Source organism: Typopeltis vanoorti, chromosome 7 (genome assembly GCF_054136105.1).
Source record: "Typopeltis vanoorti isolate ZY-2024b chromosome 7, IOZ_Tvanoo_1.0, whole genome shotgun sequence".
Taxonomy (NCBI): Eukaryota; Metazoa; Arthropoda; class Arachnida; order Uropygi; family Thelyphonidae; genus Typopeltis; species Typopeltis vanoorti.
Window position 1 is genome coordinate 72,195,722 of NC_143555.1, and position 17,804 is coordinate 72,213,525.

The window sequence follows — 17,804 nt, forward strand, 5'->3', positions numbered from 1 at the left end:
TCATAATAACTGGCTATCAAAGGAGTAAGTTGATATTCGTCTTATATAATCACTTTGTATATAGTCATTTTTGTTTTTCTTGAGATCAAATGCGACTGTAAGTGTTTCCGAAGTCCCCATACAGATCGCAGAGAGAAAATGCATTTCTGAATCTCAAAACTGATATAATTTTATAAGTAAACTTCTTATCCCAAGTATGTAAAGCTACTTATGGTTTCAAATTTATAGGAACTAATTTCAATTTGAGAAGGATCATCATCATCACAATTTTTTCTTGATTTACTGGCATATATTTTGTTTTTTCTTGATTAATCTTCAAATGCATCTTCTTTACTGCCGTTTCTAAACGGATAAAAGTTTCTTTAAATTGTTTATTTTGTGTCCTTTCTATAATAGCTATATCATCTGCATATGTCAGAATTTATATCGATCTGTAGATGGCAGTTCCCTTCGTATTAATACCAGTATTTCTGAAACCCCTTTTCAACCTTTATATTAACCACCCAACAGGCCAAGACGTATATATACGTCCATGTTACCATGGATGCGAAGTGCATATGGTTGGTACGAAGTGTAGAGCAGTGGTGTATTTTATCCATATTGACGGCGACGTAGTTAAATAACAAGCAAGCTAAGGTTTGGTTTGTTTGATGGCATCAGACACCTACGAGCGTTGAACGCATGGTTGTTGTTGACTGTTGAATACCATTTCTATATTTATTGGATCAGACGATATGTTTTGAATTTTAATCTGACATGTCAATTTTAAAAAAAAACTAAACTATAAATATGATGACGAAAATGATATTAAAAGCTTTTTTACTACAGCCCACAATTCAGGATAAAGTGTGGGAATCTGCTTTTGCAACCACAATTGTTGCTACCCATTTTTGAATTTTAATTTTCTCATTTCTTGTTACTTCAATCAGTTCTTCTCGTAATTGTAAGGATTCTTCTGTGTATGTAGTTGACAACGGATCCAAAACCCAATCGGATATTTTCATTTGAAGAATATCTTTAAATGGTTGGTTGAAATTACAATGGAGAGCCTCCAAGTGGCAATAGCTGAGCACGTCTTCATCACATTTTCCCACCGCTGATAGATTTTGGAAACTGGATGAATTCTCTTCGTCCTAAGTTTCGTTTTGCAGGACAAAATTTGCCACAAACACAATAATAACAGCTATTGTTTTTATTGAATTTAGCTCATCTCCTTGGAGCTGTAGATTTGTTTCATTAAATTTGTTAAACAATTCAGTCAAATAAGCTATGTCACTTTTGAAATTAATCAAGTTGGCTCGTAAAGAATCGTCTGTTTTCTAAAAACTGTAGCACTGAGAAAATCGATCCAAAGATGCACCCTTTGATAGGCAACGAACTTCTGTATGGAGCAGCAAACGTGTGAATTCTTAATCGTTTTCAATACAGAATTGTCCAAGAATCTGTCATTCAATGAATGACTTTTGATTTTGTTGATTACTGTAATTACATAATGTAATGGCCTCTGTAGGAAATCACTCGGGTATCTGGCAACTAGATGAATCTCACAGTGAGTTCATTTGGCACCACCTCTTTGAAATGTGGAATAAAACCGCTCCAGCGCCCTACCATCGCTGGAGCACCGTCGATAACAACTGACAAGATATTATCTAAAGGGATTTCTTGTTCTTTAAAAAACTCTTCCAGTGCATGAATATCGATTTTTTTAGTGTCATTTAGCAAATAATAATTCTTGGCAATTTTTTTCGTCTTTTATGCATCGTATATATGCTAAAAGTAAGGCTTCAGTTTCTGGTAAAGTAGACTCATCAAGTTGTATATAGAGAGCTGAGTTGTTTTTAAATACTCACATAATGAGTCTTCAACATCCATTTTATCCCAATGCCATTTAATCAATTCTTTGTCGCATTGTATTATTGCTCAAAGGAATTTTCTTGATAATATCAGAGGCTGACTTGTGCAGTACAGTGCATATGACCCCACTAACAGCTGGCAGGATTAGTTCTTCACCACATTGCTGTTTTCCGGATTTACCAATCGGTAAGGAAATGTTGTAAGAGGCGCGCAACACATCATCATCTAGTTTGGATGCTGCTAAAAAACATACCTGCGAATGTTGATTGTTTCAATAATGTTTCTTTAAGTGCTTGAAACTATGATAAATCCTTATCGTTTTAATCAGCTGAAACTTTTGTCAAATGTTCTTCTAGTCTTGTACGCTTCATAGATTAATTTGAAAAACCTTTTGGCAAATCAGGCACATTGGTAATGTTTTGTTTGTAGGCTACTGAATAAAGCCGTATTTCAAATATTCGATATTATATTGTCTACATTTCTTCTTCGGTTCAGCTATGATATTATCTGTAAAATAAATAAATAAATAAAAAATACAAAATTGCTAGAATGCAATTTCTCACCTACCTAAACCAAATTATTTTTGCTAGAAAGGTATAAAATACCCACGTGAAGCCTGCTGGTTTATTGGAGCAACAATAATTTGGTTTGTGTATAATCCGTGTAAGTAATGTACTGACTAGGTACTAGGTGACTAGGTATCGAATATGCACTAAAATTGGTATGCACTACATCAAATTGCTAACTACTTGTCATACAATTCAGAAACAACCTAAAATTGATTTCATACGTCTCACGTATTTATAGTATTATACACTGAACAAGTTATAACATGCATATGTTCCTCCAATGCATACAGATGCTAGAACATTCGATACATCTGCGCATGGCATAAGAAGGAGAATCCATTTCGATAATAGGGTAATCAATCCGTCTTGTGGGATGAGTTTGTTTATTATTACAGGTCAGAAAATTAGCTTTTCTTTTATGAAAATTCTAGTTTGAAAATTTTACGTATAAAGCACGTGGTTTCGCGTGTTGGTGCCCAACTCGTACATCCTTTATTTCTTTCTTCCCTCAAACATGAACTGCCTATTCTTGGCAATCTGCTAGCCCCGGTTCTAAACTGTGGACGTACACTAACGAACTTGTAAAATCCCGATCTTGAAAGTGCGCGACCTCCAACACTTTGCTTGTTAAGACCTGTCGTTGGACAATGCCAATCAGCTGTAACTTGCATTTTGTACATTTCCTTGGAAAATAAAACAACCATTACGACCTTTACCTGCGATATAACTTACATCATCAAATTATATTTTGATGATATAAGTTATATCAACAAAATTGTTGATGATAAATTTTTCAGCACCTAATTTTTGTCCTTTATGCTTTCACCGCTCCCTTACTTCAATTCAATGTTCTCTTTTGTTCATGAGACTACCACCTCCCCCCCCCGGATCGTTCAAGGGCCCCTAAGTGTGCGGTACTGCCCACTTTGGGAACCACTGCCTTAGAGCTTTGCGAGTTTGGTTTCTTTGCTGCATTGGTCTATATGTCTCTTTTTTTTTTTTTTTGCTGAAGTGACACCTTCCCATTCTACATCGAACTAGTGGTTATATTCAACTCTACCTACTTTTCCTAGTACTATATGTGCTTGTCGCTACTTTGACATCCTTAAGAGTTTCCCAGGCATCGTTAACATTCTCACTGTCAGTTAGAGTAGATAGACGTTCATTAATTTTTTAACTATATCTGATCTAAGCCTGTGTAGCTCAGTGGATGTGGCGTTTGCACACCACCGCGCTTGGCCGCACGAAGGAAGACTTCATTTCGAGTCTAGTCGGCGACTATAGGAAATTTTTCTAAGCCTTTTTTCGACCGGTTCCCGAGTTAGTCGATCTCTGGCACGGGCAAGCAGGTTTTTCCTCCCGGAAACTCGGGTTTTTCGTCCTGTAAACTCAAGAAAATCGACCGTAGAACCCACATTATTTCAGACATTAAAAATATATTGTGTTAGGGTTAGGGACCACGAGATGGCGGCACATTTGAGCCGTCTCTCTTCACTGCGTACCGCTTAATTAGTGATAGCTTTGGGCCATGTCTCTGATTGGGTACCAGTGGAGATTGAACTGCCCACTCAGTCTCCAAAAGTTAGATAGGGCTAAATGGCCTCGCCTACGCCCGTATACGGGAATAAAAAGGCGTTAGCTGATTTTTTTTTAAAAATCTGTCTTTGACCTCTGATTCTGAGTCTTGTATTATTAAACTTTCTGATAGGGGATCCATACATCTTTGCATTTGGGATTCTTCGAATCTTGGATATAGCTAAATAGTGGTCAGAGTAATATTTTCCCCTCTGTTTGATCTGACATTCATCGAGCTGGGTTAGTGTCTTGCGTCTATTAACTGGGATCAATTTAGTTGAAGGTGTTTCTATTGGGAAACTTCCAAGTCAGTTTCTGAATATTTTTATGAATAAACATTGTTTTGTCAACAACTATATTTCTCTAAGAAGCAGAGTTGATTAGTCTGTCCCATTACCATTAGACTCATAATGTAAGCTATATTTCCCCTTTCCCGAATGCAAAGATAAGCAATTTCATTGCCTATCTTAGCATTCGAATCGCCGATCACAATTTTAATATCCCCTTCTTGGGTATACCCCGTAGAACTTGTCTAAATCATCATAAAAGAAGTCTTTTTCGCCATCATTTCGCCAAATACACGTGCTTCAGTTGGAGCACGTGTATTTGATTATTATTATTATTATTATTATTATTATTATTATTATTATTATTATTATTCCTGATACCTCCAAGGAGTCCGAAGACTCATCGCGGGAGGACATCTTCAACTGTCTCTACACCTTACCTCTACTACGAATCAACGCCATCTACCGCCCACCTCCAACACCACCACAACTAGTAATTTTTGTCTGTAAATTGCGTGTGTTCTGAAGGGCCGATTTGTATGTATGCGGGATGAAAAACCCGAGTTTCCGGGAGAAAAAACCCTGCTACCTCCGTATGAGATCGGCTAACTCACCATCGATTGAAATCGACCAGATAAAGATTCCTCCCGTCGCTATATCCAAGATTCGAAGAATCCCAAATTATGAATCAAAGGAAGATAAAAATCGTCCTTTGATTCATTATCTACACATTCTAGGTGATTTTGCTTTGAAGTCCATGATAAGATATTTTATTATCTTGTTTATAATGAAGCCTGTTCCAAACATGTGATCTTTTTTTGGTTACTATAAAATATATTATTATTACTACTATTACTTCTCTTCTACTACCACCACTACTACTATTATTATTATTATTATTATTATTATTATTATTATTATTATTATTTGAGAGTCAAGGAGTCATCGAGAGAGAGGCTACGAATCACCCAAACCAACTGTCATACCTGCCCTTAAATTCTTTCACACTACATGAACTCACTACCTCTAAAGGTAAACTATTCCACTCACTCACTGGTCTGTGAAAGAAAAACGTACCCTTACCCGTTTCTTGACTGCGAACAACGTTAACTTCCATGGATTTCCCCCTCCTCGTGTTATCATATTACTCCTCTTTCTCCTGTTAAACTAGAGTCTGTAATCCACATACTCGTAATCTGTCCTCATAATTTAAACCCCATAATCCGGATATATTCTTTGTAACTCTTCTGCGCACACTTTCCACAGCTTCTTTATCCCATTGGAACACCTGGGAGATCAGATCTGCGCACAATAATCCAAGTGCGTTCTTATCAAGGCCATATAAAGAGACAAAATGATTTCCTTATCCTTACATCTCAAAGTTCTCTTAAACATTGCAATTATCTCGCAGTTGTTTTTTGCAAGTTTTACTATGTGACTTTTGAACTTCAAATTTCTATCCATGATTACGTCAAGATCCATAGCGTCATCAATTTCTTCTATAATGCCGCTGGAAATCTCATCACGCCAAAGTGCCTAACTTTACACTTACTAACATTAAATTTATAGACGTTTTCGTTTCCCCAAATTTCCAGCCTGTTCAAATCATTTCGTAAGTGCTGGATATCAGCTGCATCCCTGATTGCCCTGCCTATCTTAGTATCATCAGCAAACAATTGCACATCTCCTGTTAGACCCTTCTCAATGTTATTAACATATAACTTGAACAACAGTGGCCCAAGGGACTGAACTCTGAGTTACACCACTGGTCGCCTTAAATCTGGCAGATTCACACACACACACACACACCCGTATATCGCTTTTTGATATCTGTCCGTCTGTCAACCATCCGATGATCGAAGCCAAGAGTTTATATTCCAATGCCATATTCTCCAGCTTAGGCAACATCCTTTCATGTGGTATCCTATCAAATGCCATAGCAAAATCCAACATTATCATAGTTTATCCATTCCTTCTATCGAACTTGGCCATAACATTGTCATAAAATATGAGCAGATTGCTAAAACATGCCCCTCCTTTAGTAAACCCATGCTGCTCCTTGCAGGGTATAGCTTTTATTCACCCATTTCTGTAGGCGAATTCTTACCAACTTCTTTAAAATCTTCATTACCACACCAGAAACACTGATAGTTCAGTAGTTAGACACGTCAGTTTTTGTACCACCCTTTTACAATGGATCTATTATACATTCCTCTCATTCCTCTGGTATCATTCCTGAGCTGAGACTCAAGTTATACAAACATGTGAAAGGCCTAGCCATTTCGGTTGAACATTTCTTTAGCAAACGTGCTGATATTCCATCTGTTCCTATTGACAAATTCTTATCCAGGTTATGAAACAGCTCTTCACCATCATTTTCTTCACCTTTACCTGTTCATCCAATGTAGCAGTAGCACTTTGCACCATGTTACATATACCTGGTTGATATATATCTTAACAAAGTGAGCATTCATTAATTGTACAATCTCATTACCTTCTGACATTAGAGTACCATATACATTCAGTAAAGTTATTCTTCCACATTCATTCTTTCTTTTGCTTGCAGCATAACGACAAAATTCTCTTGGATTGCCTTTAACTTGCATAGCCTATTTCTTCCCATACTCCAATTTAGCTTTTCGTACAATACTCAATACTTTTCTCGCTTGAGCTTTATATATTTCATAACTCCTCTCACTCTTATTCTCATGATATTCTTTCTACTTCATCGTCTTGTGGATCTCTTCTTTAACAAGGTTGCACATCCATTTCATTCCCAGCCTATTTATTTCTTTGAAACTAGGGATACTGTACTAGCATTTATTGTATTTCAGATAGTGCCTATTTAAGCACTTTTTTCAAAGATTGTCATGCATTGCTGACAATTCAATAACTGATGCCATGGGACCAAAGATAGTATTCTTCTAAATTGATCATTTTGTAGTTCAGCATGTAATGGGAGCATCAGTATAATTAGATACTTCCCAAGAAATCACAGCATGATCACTGTCATCAACTGGTGGTAAAATAGTCACATTCTTAACAGAGATCACTTCTGACTATGGTTCTTCTTTTTTATGATCCCCTCCACTGTTTTTTTGATTTCTTGTATGTCAGTAACAGAAGTTGTCTTGAAACAACTGCTCTAGAAGCCTTCTTAATGTTCCATACCAGTAAAGAGAAAGTACATCCCATGATCTAATTCTCCAATCCTTAAATCATTTGCCATTTTGTCGTCGCTTAGTCCGTTCAGCAGTTATTGTTTCCTCAAATTTCGTGACAAGGTAATTTTATTCCAGGATGGTGTCGTCAGCCACAAGCTCTCCCCCCCCCCCACACACACACAACATACACACAGAAATCCGGGAAAACAGATGTTTTCGGTTAGGGTGATCATATTTCCTTGAGACAAAAACGGGACATTGGGGTGGCAAAAACGGTATGGAGGTTATATAATATTCTGTATTCATGAAAAAGTAAGACGATAAAAAAAGTTTTTTTTACATAAACATATTGAACTTACCATTTTTCTTGAGTGACAGAACTCATACAAAAATTTAGGTAGACGTAGAGGGGGGGACTGTATTTCTCCGATGAATTGATCTTAAGCACCAAATTTCGGTCTTTCAACACCTTAATCATAAAACTTCTCACATTCCATGCCACAATTTTGTCTTACAACTAACATAACCCTCATTGTCTCAACACTTAATCTAGATTTCTCCTTTGACCACATACTGTTCATAACAGAAAATATTCTCTCAGCAGGTGCTGTATTTCCTGGAAGAAAGAATAAACTCTAGAGTATTAAAAAAGTCTAGGCGTTTTTCGCTCATTTCAGAAAAAATCTGTAATGTATAATGTATGCCCCACAACAAATACCAATGATCCGCCTTTTCAATTCAGTTTCAAGTTTCATTTTTTCGTCTTTGTGGCAAAAATAATCGATATTTAGTACCGGACAATGCGACTTCTTGGTTATATAAATTACTGGTATTAATGATATTGATATACGATTATAGGTCGTGAATAATAATTTATGAATATTAAAGTATATTTATCAGCAAAAAAAATCAGCTAACGCCTTTTTATTCCCGTATACGGGAGTAGGCGAGGCCATTTAGCCATATCTAACTTTTGGAGACTGAGTGGGCAGTTCAATCTCCACTGGTACCCAATCAGAGACAGATGGCCCAAGGCTATCACTAATTAAGCGGTACGCAGTGAAGAGAGACGGCTCAAATGTGCCGCCATCTCGTGGTCCCTAATCCTAACACAATATATTTAATCTCTGAAAAAATAATGTGGGTTCTACGGTCGATTTTCTTGAGTTTACAGGACGAAAAACCCGAGTTTCCGGGAGGAAAAACCTGCTTGCCCGTGCCAGAGATCGACTAACTCGGGAACCGGTCGAAAAAAGGCTTAGAAAATTTCCTCTAGTCGCCGACTAGACTCGAAATGAAGTCTTCCTTCGTGCGGCCAAGCGCGGTGGTATGCAAACGCCACATCCACTGAGCTACACAGGCTCCCAAGTATATTTATAGTTTTTATTAAAAACGGGACAATTGGCATTTTTATTAGAACGACGTGACGCCGGGAAATATATATTTAAAAAAAAAAACGGTACATATGCCAGCATAGTTAGGGGTTCTCTCCCTTAACTGACTGTTCCTAGTTTGAAAGCGTCGAGATGTCGCCGTTGCATAACTTTGACCAGGAGCAACGTTCAAGGAAAATGCATGCGGCTAACTTGGTAGGAATAAATGATATTTTCCCTAGTTTTAATAGTATACATCTGTCAGCAAGATGTGTATCCTCAAGACACCACACTACTACTCCTTTGAGTCGCCAACAGAGTAATTCATGTAATAAAATTAAGGAATTACGCCGTTTTATCAAATCGGTACATGCGCATATTGCTAAGTTTACTCTCGTTGGTTTCTATGGAAGAGTACGCTACAAGCAATTGTTAGTTGTAATAAGGTTTACAAAATAAAGATTTATTGTTACAAAGACCATATATTTACAACGTACTTAAGCTCTTACAAATTGCCTACCGGTTTCGCTAGTAACTGACCGCTTTCTCAAGGCTTGCGTAGTACAAAAAAGAGGTAAATGCAAAAAAGGTTTCAAAATACAAAGAACCGTTAGTACCTGTTAGGTAGCTACCTAACAGGTACTAACTTTATGACCAAAACATGTACAATGTAATAAGGTTTGTTGGGACCGGATCGTGCGAGCCGGTTATTAAAATTCTTTATGAAAGGCTAGATGATGAATGGTGGTATATACTTTTTCTCGTAAATATTTTGAAATTGTATAATAAACACTTATATTATTATTATTATTATCAAAAATAAATGCATAAAGAAGAATTCACAAAACACAAACTCAATTTACGAACGGAAATTTGGAAACGATTTTATTTATTACTATTATTACTATTATTACGGGCAACTCCAGGGAGTCATTGGACTCATCGAGGGAGGCCCCAAATCATATTCATCACAACTATTTGACATTCATACAGTATCTATCATACCTCGCCTTAAACTCATTCACTGTCACAGCATTCACCACAGATTCAGGGAGCGCATTCCACTCATTCACTACTCTAAAAGTAAAGAACCCAGCTCTAACACCTTTACTAACCACACTTTTGCCCAGTTTCCATGGATGTCCCCTAGTCCTCCCACAACCAGCCCTGTTCTCAAAAATATCTTCGGAATTAATTTTATAGAAACCCTTCAGTAATTTGAATGTCTCAATCATATCTCCCCTCCCATATTTACTAAACAATGTCTGTATTCATTAAAACACAAACACGTTATCGAAACTCCCGAACTGGGTATTTGAATAAACAATAATGCCTTATTTTTCGGCGAATTTCCAAGAACTTTCAACATTAAGTTCGTTCTTGGAAATGCAACATTGTTGCACTATCGATAAATACAAAAATTCGTCGCGACGGCTACAGTCTCTGGTCATTTGATCGACTACGAGTGGTATATTAGTATTACATTTTTTTTTTTGTTCAGGATTTCATTTGATAATAGGTAAGTTGTAGGTAATATAGGAAAATTTTCTTTAATATATGTTTTTATTTCGTTTTTTTTCTTTTTTTTTTAATAATTAAAATAATTTTAATCAGGGTTAGAGTTTTGCGGTCGAAAATGCGGATAGCCGTTAGTTGCAAAAATGAAATAGAAAGAAACTGATTAAACATTAAAAGGACAAAATTTGAATTAGCAGAAACAAAGACATCTGAAGATAAAATATAACTTTGTGAAGAATCAAATTTTTCATAAAGCGAGCCGGTTGTTAAACATTTATCAACACACCACTGAATAAGCCATGTTGTAATTTCATCATTTAGATAGATATATTTTATGTTATTCAGGCATTTAAAAAATACTGAAAATATAATTATAGATATTTGTCATTTTTGTAAGTACTGTAAAATAACCTTAAATAAAATAGTTTCCTTAGCTAGTTCTGTTTTAATAAACAATATTAGATAGATATATTTTATGTATAACGTAATTCTGGACCACGTTTGATGGCTATCCTTCGCTGCCATTGTAGGTTAATAGGATAGGAAGCAAAGTGAATAGAAAAGTCGTATGCAGGAAATTGCAGTCTGTAGAACCATAGCTTCGAGCATCTATGCCTGCTAAATAAAATTGATTTCCACAACTATAAAAGTTACACAGTCATTTTTATATCTTCGTATTGTAGAGGATCTTCACAACGTTGTCTTTCCGCCAGGAAGGGCTTTGTAGAGGATTCCTGTGAAGTTGCGACTGAAAAAGATTGCAAGCAAAGCAAAACTAGTTACGAACATACCCTAAGTATTTTAAGGAAACAGAGGCCAATCCCCCCCCCCCCCATTGTTCAAAATAAGAAGATTACATAAGCAAAGCATTTTATAAATTGCATATTATTTCATTCAACAGTGTGTAAGAAGGTATAACAGGCCTGTGTATAGAAGAGAGAATATCCCTGACACACACCTGTCATTTGAATTTAGAAGTCTTTTATTTTATATATATATATATATATATATATATATATATATAAAATGGCCTTGGATATATTATGAGAAAAGTCTCTTCAGTAGTTCACATCAGACAGCAGAATGTTAGTGAAGAGAGCCACTATCCTCATTTCTAAAAAGGGAGTAGGTGATTCTGTAGTAGCCATAACATTTGGAAATCATTAAGTAGCTAACTTTCACCCTACTTTAAATAACAAATTACACGATAACTGCAGTAATTAACTTCAATGAAAAGTACAGATATTTCGTGATAATCATGTAATTTATTGTTCATAGTCATGCCACAGGCACCTTTAAAGATTAGACTTCCCCTTTGCTGATGTTGAGTGCAAATCTCACAGTATACTATATCATAGGTCATGCTTGTAATCTAATCCTAACTAGCATTTGTATACTTGCTTGTTTATTCTACAGTTGATATGAGAACAATTTTGTAACTGTATAATAATTAATTTATTGTATTATATAAAAACTAACTGCAGTCAAGACTCATATCTATCTTAATACTGCTATTAAGTATAACATATTTTAGTTTGTTTATCTGGCTAGTTCCATTAAAAGTATAAGGAAATCATATCATTTGTGTCTAATTTAAAAGTCCAGTTTATTATTATTGTTTCATCACTAATAATTCTTTTAGTCTTTATTAATTGAACATGACTGAAAGGCCTTTAATTTGCAATAGATTGCCTTTTGATAATCCCTAACAGTTAAGTGATAGCAGGTTGCAGTTAGCAAACTCTAAACATTATTATTATTATTATTATTATGTGACATCTCCAGGGAGTCCAAAGACTCATCGAGGGAGAGTGTGCCAGCAGCATCAAACGATTGAACCCCTTCCAACTACTAACCGCACTCAAACTTGCTTAACTTTTTGCGAGCCATTATTAGCAGAGGCTCTACCAATCGACCAACCTTTGCTGCAGTAAATGAGTGTGTTGTGAATGTAGACATGTTAAATCAGTTTAAGGCACAGTTAGATGACCTCCCACAACAAGTCTCTGACTGCATGGAGGTCAGATGTAATGATAATAATAATTTTGACCTATTTACCTCCATCTTGCTCCAGATAGCCTCAAATGAACTAACTACCTCATGCCTAAAATTCTCCTTTATTATTATTACTTATATGGGCACTCTATGCAAAAGACTCATTGTGGGATATCCACTTTATCCATTAACACAATGCTTACCATACATCTCCTTAAATCTATTCACTATTGGGGTGCTCACAACCACCTCTGGCAATCCATTCCACTCCTTCACCATGCTCCAAGAAAAGAACCTAGTCCATACATCCTTACTAACCACACTCAGACAATTTCCAAGTTAACACCTTGTTTTCCTCCTATCCCCCATGTATTGAAAAATTTTTTCCGTCAGTCTTATAGTAGCTCTTTAGTAGCTTAATAAGTTTCTATCATATCTCCCTCTCCTTTGCTAGATAACTAAACTCTGCAACCCACAACTTTCAATCTGTCCTCATAGGGAACATCCCGCAGCTCTGTCACTAGCTTGGGTTGCTCATCTCTGAATCCTCTCCACCACCTGGCGATCTGCAAGAAATGCAGGTGACCAAATCTGTGCATAATAGTCAACATGTGGCCGAATCATAGCCTTATGAAGAGTAATAATAACCTTCCTGTCTTTACTTGTCAATGTGCTCTTCAGAATCCAAGTAATCCTCTGAGCTATTTTGCCAACTTGCAATATGTCCTCTAAATTTCAAATCTCTATCCACTAGATCCCTAGCCTCATCAATTTCCTGTAAACCATCAATATGTAGTACAATATGATATGATGTGTGCAATCTTTTCATCCCGAAGTGCATTAACTTACAATTTTACAACATTGAATTGACATCCATTGTCCTTTGCCCACACTGCCAATTTATTTACATCATCTTGTAGGATATCTACATCACCTTTATCAACTATTGCCCTAGTTTTGCATCATTGGCAAACAACTGGATGTCCCCCCTCAAATCTTCTGCTATATCATTAATATACAAATTAAAAAATAGTGGTCCTGATACAGAGCCCTGGGGCACCCAATTAGTCACCCTTATTCACCTTGTTTCCACTCCACCATACACCATCCTCTAATGTCTGTCTATAGGTTGGCTGATCTCCCATGCCACCAGCCTCATAACCATTCCCATTTGCTCCAACTTATGTAATAGTTTTCCATTAAGTGTTCTGTCAAATGCCTTTGCTAAGTCCATGTATCATGGTGTAGTCATTTCCTTTATCTAGTTTTGCTGTCACATTATTATAAAATGTGGATAAATTACTGAAATGTAAATAAATTACTTCTGTTCTTGTTAGTTGATGTTTGCTGTCATCAGCAATACCTCTCCTTTCCTTTTCCCTGGAGTTGCCTTGAAAATACATTATCCTTACATCTTGTTCCTGTAACTGTACCATTTTTTGCCAACCAAGTTTCACTCATGCCAATTATTTTTGACCAAGTTGAATTGACCAATGCTAAAAACTGTCCTCCTTTATTTCTGATACTTTTGGCATTTTTGTGTATATATTTCAGCATCTCCTTGGGCTCACAGTTACACTTGTGTAATGTCATTACCAACCCATTCAGATTTGTAACCTGTGAAGCTGTATGTGGCATTGCATAATAATTTCTGTACACACTCCATTATCCCAGAGTTGGCTGAACCCATAGTTGACTTCATATTCACATCAGGCATATACAAGTCTTTTTTTTCCATCAGATCCACTCCATGCTTCTATAAATTACACACCATTCCTCTTGTAATATCTTCTCATTGATTTATTAACATAGTAAAAGTAAATTCATTCCTCTCATAGCAAGGCAGTAGATGCACCATCTTTGCTTTGTTACTCTACTTCATTTCTAATGACAATTTTTTCATATCTTCTCTTACTGCAAATTTCAGATCACTCATACCTACCTAAAAAATCAATTCTTTCACTGCAAACTAATGTTAAGCTTCACTAATATCTTTAGTCTTTGTACCTGGGAACATGCTTTCATCACATTCTCATTAAGTACACCTCTTAACACTGCAACTCCATACAGTATCTTCCTGATACTTCCAGTTTCTCAATCTTTCATACTCTTCTTATTCACTTTTTCTTTCATTCTCCCTCCTGCAGTGCCTTATACCAATTGTCTCACTTGATCTCTTGTGTTATCCTATGAAGGACTGTGTAAGCATGCTGTTTCTCTGTCATCATTATCACCTAATAAACCACATTACTTTCAGCTACTTTCTTACTCTCATTCATATTTCATCCACTACTAATCAATCCTTGCACTACATTCTCTTCAACATTTTTAGTGTACTGCCTTATTGTTGATATTAGCTACTTCATTCTCCTTCCTTCAGCAGGACTCACATTTTTTGCACTTGCTCACAAAAAATTTCTTACACGCTCTCCACTCGCTTTCATACCATAAAACTAGCATTGAGTACATTGAACACACACACTGGACATGAAATCCCTCATGTTACACTCAGTGAATAAGGAAGGAAGCCTTGGCTGCCATTTTCCCATGGTACATCAGTGCTATGTATATAAAAAAAAAATTTTTTAAAAATCAGCTAACGCCTTTTATTCCCTTATAGGGAGTAGACGAGGCCTTTAAACCCTATCTAGCTTTTGGAGACTGAGCTGCCCACTCAGTCTCCACCAGTAGCCAATCAGAGATAACTGGCCCATGTTTATCACTAATTATAGGCAGCCACCAATGAAGAGGCTGGCAAACAAGTGCTGCCAGCCTCTTGTTTGCTGTGTGTGGTACAGCATCTTATATGAATGAACCCTTATGCCATTTAATAGATGAAGCTGTGTGAAGAACCTGCAGAAAATTCACTGAGTTATTCTACCCTTCTGAATTCTCAATTACATTGAGGACTATCTGTAACTTTTAGATCATTTATAGATATACCTCATCTGATGGCAGGGTGAAATAATAATAATAATTATAATAATATGAGTCCGAAGACTCATCGCGGGAGACCCAGTCTAGCCACACAATCTATCATACCTCTCCTTGAATCCATTAACATAAAAATTTACTCACAACTGATTTTGGCACCCCATTCCACTCATTCACCACCCTCCAAGCAAAAAATCTAGCACTCGCACCCCTACTGAATCACGCCTTTATTCAACTTCCAGGGATGACCCCCCCCCCCCAGTTCTCGTTTCTAGCCAAGTGCTGAAATATTTCCCCTGCATCTATCCTATAAAATCCTTTAAGCAACTTAAATGTTATTATCATATCCCTCTTTTTCTCCTATTAACCAACTTCTGCAATCCACACACATTCAATCTATCCTCATAGGGAACATTCCACAGGCCACTCACCATCTTGGTCACTCGCCTCTGAATCCTCTCTGCTTCCTCATCCCAAGGAGACCCGACTTGCACACAGCAATCTAGAAGTGGGTGTATCGAGGCCTTATAAAGAGGAATTACAAATCCCTTATCTCTACTTGTTAATTTGTTCTTCACTAGCCAAGTAATCTTATGGGCTACCTTAGCAACATGTCCTCTAAACTTTAACTCTCTGTCTACCACCCTGCCCTAAATCTCTAGCTTCATCTATTTCCTGGAGTACAGTGCAGTACACAGTATGTAATCTATTTATCCCAAAATGCATAACTTTACATTTCTCAACATTAAACTGACACCCATTAACTTTTGCCCGTGCTGACAGCCTATTTAAATCGTCCAAGCTCTCCACATCACCTTGATTAACTGTTACTCTACCTAATTTTGCATCTCCACCAAACAACTGAATATTTCCTTTCAGGTTGTTTCCTATATTTATGTACAAATTAAACAGCAATGGTCACAGCACTGAACCTTGTGGCACACTACTAGTCACCTGTTTTTGCCTCGATGTTATCCCTCCATACAGTGCCACACCCATAGAGTGGGGCCAAGGGGACCCTTCCCTCCCTCCCCAAAGAAAAAGAAAAAAAAACATCTTTTCCTAATTAAAAATTCATTTTTTTATTTATGTTTTGTCGTGTCTTCTATTTCTATACTACTTATGAATTAGCGATCATTGAAGATGCTCAGTCATAGGTCGTATGCGATGCGTAGTGTGTATTCTCAAATCGTCTACTCAACTCGGGCACCCCCCCCCCCCCCAAGATTAAATCCTGAGTGCATTACTGCCTCCATATACCACTTTTTGATATCTGTCCAGTCACCACCCTCTTATCCACTTAACCAGAGTCATATCCATCCTCATTTGTTCTAATTTGTGTAATGGTGTTCCATGTGGTATTGTCAAATGCTTTTGCAAAATCGTGTAGCCATTTCCTTTATCCAACTCAGCTGTTACTCTATTATTAAAAGTTAGTAAATTACTAAGGCATGACATACCTTTCACAAAACCACATTGACCCTCATACAGTATCATATTTTTATCTACTCATTCTTGAATTCTCTTTTTTACCAATTTTTCTAGTACTTTTACCATGATGCCTGAGGTACTGATTGGTCTATAATTTGCTACCGTTGTCTTAGAACCTCCCTTATGCAAAGGAATAATTTTCAATCTTTCCACTCCCTTGGAACTCTACCAGAGATGAGACTTAAATTAAACAGCTTACTCAAAGGCATTACCAGTTAGTTCCCTTGCACATCCTACAAAATCGTAGGTGATATCTCATCTAATCCCACGGCTCTACAATATCCTAAGAACCTCCAATTCATCCATCTCTGTTTCCACATTAGTATCTGTCACATAGGTTAAAGCAGTCATTTCACTAGGAAGATATATGTTTGCAAAGTGGTCACCCAATAAGTCAACTATTTTATCCAGTTTTGTCTCCTCATGACCATCATCACTCATTAAGGTTAATCTTCCATAGTCATTCTTCCTCTTACTTGCACATAACAAAAGAACACCTTGGGATTTCCTTTGACCTGCTTGGCTAAATTCTTCTCAAATTCTGATTTTGACTTCCTTGCCATGTTGGTCACCTTTCTTGCTTCGTACTGTTCATGAGTTTGCTGATCACCTTTCTCTTTATATACCCTCCATGACATTTTATTCTTCTGCAACTCGTGCTTAATGATATTACTCATCCAACTCCTATCTGATTAACTCTCCTTACTCTAGGTATACAATTTAATACTGCTTCCTCTAGATGACCCTTAACTATATCCCATGCACTACTAACATCTTTACCTTGCAGTGTTTTTTGCCATAGTACAGAATTAAGCTTTTTCCTAAGCATGTCATAATCACCTACCTTGTAATTTCACAAAAATACCCTTTCTTGATAGAATATTCCTCATGTTTTACAATCTCCCAAGTCAAGACTGCGTGGTCACTTTGTTATTATTATTATTATTATTATTATTATTATTGTTCCGGGAAACTCCAAGGAGTCGACAGACTCATCAAGGGAGGCCCCAACATCATGTCTGGAACAACTATTCAACATTCACA

At 36.7% G+C, this 17,804-nt stretch overlaps 1 protein-coding gene across 4 annotated transcripts in view; it reads left to right on the top strand.

Moving 5' to 3' along the window:
• Positions 1-10,233: 10,233 nt before the first annotated feature.
• The window catches only part of LOC150104774 (uncharacterized), a 334,262-nt gene continuing 326,691 nt past the window's right edge, over positions 10,234-17,804 (top strand). For all 4 annotated transcript variants that reach the window (XM_090395341.1, XM_090395343.1, XM_090395345.1 and 1 more), the window contains exon 1: positions 10,234-10,341. The gene's annotated coding sequence lies outside the window, so the exon portion shown is untranslated. The remainder of the gene's footprint in view (positions 10,342-17,804) is intronic.